Source organism: Dipodomys ordii, unplaced genomic scaffold, assembly GCF_000151885.1.
Source record: "Dipodomys ordii isolate 6190 unplaced genomic scaffold, Dord_2.0 Scaffold11, whole genome shotgun sequence".
Classification (NCBI taxonomy): domain Eukaryota; kingdom Metazoa; phylum Chordata; class Mammalia; order Rodentia; family Heteromyidae; genus Dipodomys; species Dipodomys ordii.
In genome coordinates, this window is record NW_012267227.1 from 7,157,545 (window position 1) to 7,164,490 (window position 6,946).

The 6,946-nt window shown below is 40.5% G+C and overlaps 1 protein-coding gene across 1 annotated transcript in view; it reads left to right on the plus strand.

The window, feature by feature from the left end:
- Window positions 1-6,946, plus strand: part of Adam10 (ADAM metallopeptidase domain 10) — an 86,748-nt gene that overhangs the window by 514 nt on the left and 79,288 nt on the right. The gene's annotated exons all lie outside the window — the stretch shown is intronic.

The following is a 6,946-nucleotide window of genomic DNA, read 5'->3' on the forward strand; positions in this document are numbered from 1 at the left end:
CGGGCGCGCCGCGCTCGCCGCTCGCTATTGTCCCCCGCGCCGGGACCGCGTTCTCAGCGGTGGCGGGCAGAGGCGGCAGCGAGCCTCCCGGCGAGGCCTTTCCCCCCGGTCCTCCCCTCCTCCTCCTCCTCCTCCTTACCTCCCCCCACTTCCCCGCCCGGCGGCACCGGAGAAGCAAAGTCGGGGAGCTCGGGGTCGTCCGTGGAAGCCCAGGCCGGGCGTCCGCAGCCTTCCGGAGGGCGCGGACAGCTGTCGCGGGGCTGTCGGCTGCTCGCCGCCCTCGATCGCCCTCCTCACCTTCCTCCCCCCAGCTGCCCCTCGGCCGGGTGGCCGATGCCGGGAGTCCGCTCTTCCGCGCAGGCTCGTGGGAAGTTGGCGATGTGTGCGGCCCGGCTCGTTGTATTGTTTGGTACCCAGCGTGACGATCCAGACGGTGTCCCCCTTCTTCCAGCCCCCCCCCCTCCCATCTGCGGTGGGGCCGCCGGTGGAGTGGGCGGCCGTCAGTGTCCGCTGGTCCCACACCGATCCTTGGTGCCCCGTGTGGCCCGGCACCGAGTGCCCTAGTGTGTTTTGGGGGAGTATTTGGTTGGGGGCGAGAGCTCTGGAGGGTGTGTGTTCTGTGATCAGGGAAAACCATTTTTGTCGCCTTAGGGGAAAAGGGTTTGCTGGGGGTGAAGGGCAAGTTGTCTCGGGGTGTTCCGTGATCTGTTGGCTGGATTGAATCTCTTTGGAGCAGAAGGACGGACCGTGGAAGTGACCCGACTTGGCAGAGTTTAAGAAAACTTGCAGGTGCAATCCCGTGGATTGTCAAAACAATGTCCCGTCTCCCCCTTCCCTCCTTCCCCCCCCCTCCCTGCCCTCAAATTGGAGGTACCTTGGCTTAGGGTGTCATTTCTGGGCGACTCGAGTTTTGAAGGCAATGATTTTTAATTTCCAGTGACAGTCTTTTGCTCTGTATAAGATGGTTTATTTTAGGTAAGCTTTTGACTTGTCCCGTAGGAGACTTGAAATCCTTAAAGTGTGCTCATCCTGAAAGTATCCTTAAAGCATTGACTCCAACGCTTGGGATGAGTATCTGTAGCCTCATTTGATAATTGAGAAAATACCTAATTATTTCAAGTATTGTTCTGTTTTATTCCTTTGTTCTCTTGACTTTATAACTTCTATCCTGTTTCTGCTTAGTCTGAGGCTGGTATTTGTGTAGGCAGACTTTTGTTGTAGTTTGTAGTGTTCATTTGTTAGATGCACATTTTAGACTCAAAGCTGAGACTACATAGTTTTAAAGTGATCAAGGTTGGAGATTCTTTATAAGAACTCTTTCACGTAACATTCGTATTTATGTTCTAATTGTGGCTTCCAACACTTGTCTGGCTGTTTTTACTTTGTCTGATTATAGTCAGGAGTTAGACCTATTATTCTCCACGAAGTAATAAAAGACAAGTAGGGGGGACACTTTACATGACTAATGAATAATGCTTTTTATTAGAGGTTGAAAACAAACTGGTGACTGAAAAAAAAATAAACATAAGACCCTTACGGAGAAATTTAGTACTGAACTTTGAACTCAGGACCTTGGACTTGTGGCAGGTCTTTTCCTACTTGAGACATGCCCCCAGTCCTTCTTCGTAATTTTTTAGTACATGGACATATTTGTAATCTTATTGTACAAGTTTGGTTGTTTGTAAGATGTTTGCGAGATGTATATTTGAGTATATTCAAATTGAATATGTATTGATTTTAGCAGGTGAGATAAATGAATCTTTTATGTAAGATTAGGAGATGGTGTAGATATAGATTTGACTTTATAAATCCTTCAGGTTAATAAACTGTTAGTTGCTTTTCCCTTTCCAATCCATCAGTCACTGAGTGTTTTCATACCTATGTTTGGTACAGGATGCTGGAAAGAAGTAAAGTGTTTAGAATCACGAAACAAATTTCCTAATAATGTTTGTTCTAACATGGCACATCCGTGTTGTTTCTGTAAAAGGATGGAATACCTTATTTCTGTAGTTCAACAAGTGTCTGGATAGAATTATCCTTATATCTTCATTATTTAATAAATTGTAACTTATAAATAGTTATTATTTGGAACTTTACTGATTAGATAAAGGTAAAAAATTGTATGGTGTATATTACATTCCTTTTTTCTTTCTTTTTTTTTTTTAAATAAAAGACTAAGTTCCCAAGCTAATTAAGTACTCAAACTCAATGTCTTGCACATGATAGACAAGCACTCTACCACTGAGCTCCATCTCCAGCATCTCCCTAGTGATCTTCCTTTCCAGTAACTGGTGTTGGGACTTGAACACCTGGCCTTTCTGTCTTGCCTGGCTTCCTTTATTGCTGGCATTCTACCACCTTAGCCACACTTTCACTTCTGGCTTTTTTGCATGTTAACAAACCAGAGATAAGAGTCTCTCAGATTTGACTGCCTGGGCTGGCTTTGAACTTGTAGTATTCAGATTTCAACCTTCTAAGTAGATAGAATTTTAGACATGAGCCATCATTGACCTGCTGGGTTTATTTTTTAAATGCAGAAATACTAGTGTTAAGGTGTTTACCTTTCTTTTTGAAATTACTTGCTGTGTTTGAGAAATCAAAAGATAGTTGTAATAAGATAATGTTTTGGTTTGATAGTCACCTATGAAATACTGGAGTATGATATACTTTTGTATGAAAGAAATGTGGTATAAGTGCTGTGCTTGTACCATACACTATAGGAATAAGTGGTTTGGAAGTTTGGCTGAAAGAGTTGAAATTATTAAAGTTTTAGCTTAAAACTTTTTTTTTCTAACTTCTAACAACAAGTTAGTGTCTCTGAGATTAAGGAAAGAAGTCTTTGTAAGGAACTCTGGCTCTATCTCTTTAATTAGAGTTCAAAAGTTCAGTAAAAGCTCTGTCACCTTAACAAGGCCCATTTCTAGATATCCCCTCCATGAACAATATTTTCTCTGTGTACGTGTGGGACCTCTGTTGGAAGGGGTTGAGGGGCATGGCCATGGCAGGCACTGCTTATTTCAAATGTGCTTTTAGTAAGACCTAAAACTTAATCCTTCAAGGGTGTATGGTGTTGATCTCACTGAAGTTTTCCTAGATTCTGGGGTTAAATGTGTGGGATATAGGTGTAAAGGACATTTTTCTGATGCCTGTTAAATATCTGAAGCCGTTCCTGGGAATTTCACTTTTCAACACTTAAGAGACAGGGCAGCACTTTGCAGTTGAGCAAATGGAAGCTTGAAGGGATAATTATTACAGCATCATCTACTGCTGAGTGGTGAAATAGAAGTTCAAACCACGCCAGAGGGTTTGCAAAGTCCAAGGTTTTTTTTTTTTTTTTTTTGTTCTTTGTTTTTCTTTTAAAGTTAGGGCCTGGGTACTCTCCCTTAGCTTTTTCTCTCAAGGCTGGTGCTCTTATTAGTTGAGTTCCACAGCTCCACCTCCAGTTTTTTGGTGGTTAATTGGAGAGAAGAGTCACATGGACTTTCCTGCTTGGGCTGGGCTGGCTTTAAACCTCAATCCTCTGATCTCAGCCTCCTCCTGAGTGTCTAGGATTACTGGTGCCCAATGTAGTGTTTGTGATTTTTTATGTTTTACTCACTCTTTTTCTTTCTTGATTTTTTTTTTTTTTTGTGTGTGGTAGGGCTTTCACACGTGCTAGGCAGGTATTCTACTGAGTGGGCTTCACTCCCCGTCTGTTAGACACTCTCTCTCTCTCTCTCTCCTTGTTTTTGTAAGTTGAATTTTCCTAATCTGGAAATAGAAACAGTTCAGATTTTAGATTTGCAGAGATGAGATGCTTACCTAGTAGAGTCTATGCAAATATTCCACAATTTGAATTCTAGCATCACATGTTTTAGATAAGCTTATGGGAAACAGTTTGTAGATTGTGTTTTTTGTCAGTTGTGGAGCTTGAACTCAGGGCCTGAAATCTGTCCCTGAGCTCTTTTGCTCAAGGCTAGTACTCTACCACTTTGAGCCACAGCACCACTTCTGGTTTTTGACTGGTTAATTGGAGATAACACTCTCAAGGGGACTTTTCTGCCTGAGCTGGCTTTGAACTGTGATCTTCACATCTCAGCCTTCTGAGTAGGATTATAGGTGTGAGCCACTGGTGCCTGGCTAGTTTGAAAATTTCTAAGAAAAAGTGATGGGTTATGATTTCACCACATCTCTCTATCTCAGTGAGCAAATAAGAGGCTATTTCTTTTTTATTGGGATGAGAACCACAGAAAAAATGAGTTGAGGGCCATAGAGTAAAAACTAATTTAGCCCTTTCTCTTTTGGGATATAAACAGAAACTCTGCTTTTGATATGAAGGAAATGAAATAGAGCAATATATTTAAGAGTTACATTTTTCTGTCATTTGAATATTACTGTATAACAAGTCTCTGAGAACAGACTTAAAATTTTGGCTATTTTAGGTAGAAGTTTTCCTAAAATGTATTGTTTGCTGTCATCTGAAAGCATATTAAATTTAGTCTTTGCTTAAATGTTTGAGGTTTAGTATAAGAAAAACTTGGTTTGGGGACTGTATTATTTCTGTTTTTAATATTTCTAGGACGTATTGAAATGGTATGGCAATTTATCATTTTTCTGAATTTATTCTAATTATGCTTTTGCATTTTGTATCTAATTTTAACAGTTTTGTCAACTTTTTGGTTAGGTTCTTTGGGTCTCTTAAAAAAACTTGAGGATGCCACCTTCTAATTAGTTTCTAATTTTTTCCCCCAAGAGAATGCTAAATAATCATACTTGCATGTGAAGTACAAATAATTAAGTGCCAACTCTTCCATGGGGAAAATACAAGTCTTGGTAGTTTTGCCTTTTTTTTTTTAATGTTTATGTTTTATCTTTATAAAGTTCAATATTGAAGGTGTTTTAGTCACTCTGAACAGCTGGGGTGAAGTTGTATTCATGTGCTTGCTGATTAGAGTGGGCCAGGATAGAATGGAGTGTGAAAACTGATAAATAACCTTGAAGAAATAACAGATAAAGCCATGTCTTAGATCTGAGTCATGAGTACTCTGGTTTTAAACTATTGCGCTACATTATTGATAGTCAGCATACCCTAAAATGTCCAGTTGTAATACTACCTATAGGAATGCAAGCTGCAAATTAAGAAAGCCTTTTTCTATACTTAAGGAAATTCAGTAAAAGATGGCAAAGGCTCCTGATTCTGTGTTTGTTTTATTTTTGGTTTGCCGTAAATGGCTCTGTTAACAGTTCCTGTGTGTTCCAGCTCTTGAAAAAAATTGTATTAGAGTTATTGTTTTAGTTTACTTTTTTTTTTTGGTGGTGGTAATGGAATCTGGGACCTTATGTTCTACCGCTGAGCTATACTCCTCAGCTCTGGTCTTTTAATTATATTACATTATGATATTTAAAAAACATTTGCTCATTTGCTTTTACTCTTACCGTGTTGCTTCAGCTGGTCTCAAACTTGTGGGTACAAATGATCCTCCTGTCTCAGCCTTCCAAGTAGCTGGGATAACAGGCAAGTGCCTTCATGCAGGGATATATTTTTGGAATGGCCTCATTTAAAATATAGTCTCTGTGAAGTACCAACAGTGTAGTTTGTGTGTGTGAAGAGTGTTGGAGCAAGGCAACAGCAGTTATTGGCATAATTGCTAACACAAAGTTTCAGTGAGAAACCTATGTGAACAATAATTGGGATAGATAAATTGTAAACAGGAAAGACTGTGGATAGAGAAACATTGTGGTTTCAAATCTGAGCCTCAAACTCAAAATCACTACATCAGACCTTCCCAGTTGTAGAAATGTTCACAGGGGGCAGCCATGTGACAACTTGGTAAAGAGCCAGTTATTTGGTGGTGTTGTTTTTGTTGGTCTTAATTTTAGGAGCAGTAGATTTATTTAATGGCTGACAATGATTCTTCCAAGCAACTCTAAAAAGTCTGCTCTTTCTGAAATAACAGTAGCAGTGGCAAATCTTCCCAGCCCCATACTCTTCTTTTGCACTGGGTGAACTGCATGATATAGAATATATAGTTCCAGTTCCATATTGTAGTTGCAGGTGAAACAAAGATTCACTACACTGCAGGGACCTTAGGCAGTTAAGAAAGGCCTCTTGAGATAAGAGAGACAATATAGTTGTAGTAAAGTGCTTGTAGATTTCCTTTCCTGGCATATTTAGGCTATGATATAAAATCAGAAATACGAACAGTCATGGTAAGCAGGATTTTCATGATCTGGTCCTAGGCCATGATAACTATGCAGTAAAATACTATGGAATGTTGGTTGGTCTCAATATTGAGGAGTTGAGATGTAATACAATAAAAAATAAATTAGCCAGTTAGAGAATTGGGTGATTGAGTCCTAGAGCAGTTATTGTAGAAGTAAATATAAAAAAAGAAATGGTATGGAAGGAAAACTGGTGAAACTTAGCAAATGTTTAATGTGATGCTTACAAAATTTATTGAGGGCTCACTTGTATTGAATTTAGATCTTAGAGGCTTTTACGTTGGAGAGTATAGTAGTTTCATAAAACTTTGAAACCGTAGACTTTGAAGTTGAAAATATCTTAAGATTTTGAGTGTAGCTAGAAGAATGTGAGTTGGCATGCCCACCAGAGCTTGGATTTTACCTGACCTGTATGCTCATACTCGGGAACTCTTGAAATATTCTTCACAACTCCTCAGTAATTTGTGGCTAGTTAGCTGGGAAACACAATTCCCCATTATTATCTTTCCCATGTGCTATATTTTCTTTTTTTTTTGGTCCGGTCATGGGGTCTGAACTCTGGGCCTGGGCACTATTCCTCAGCTCTTCAGCTCAAGGCTAGCGCTCTACCACTTGAGCCACAGCGCCACTTCTGGCTTTTTTTTTTTCTTTGTGCTTATGTGGTGCTGAGGAATCGAACCCAGGGCCTCATGCATGCAAGGCAAGCGCTCTACCACTGAGCCACCTTCCCAGCCCCCATGTGCTA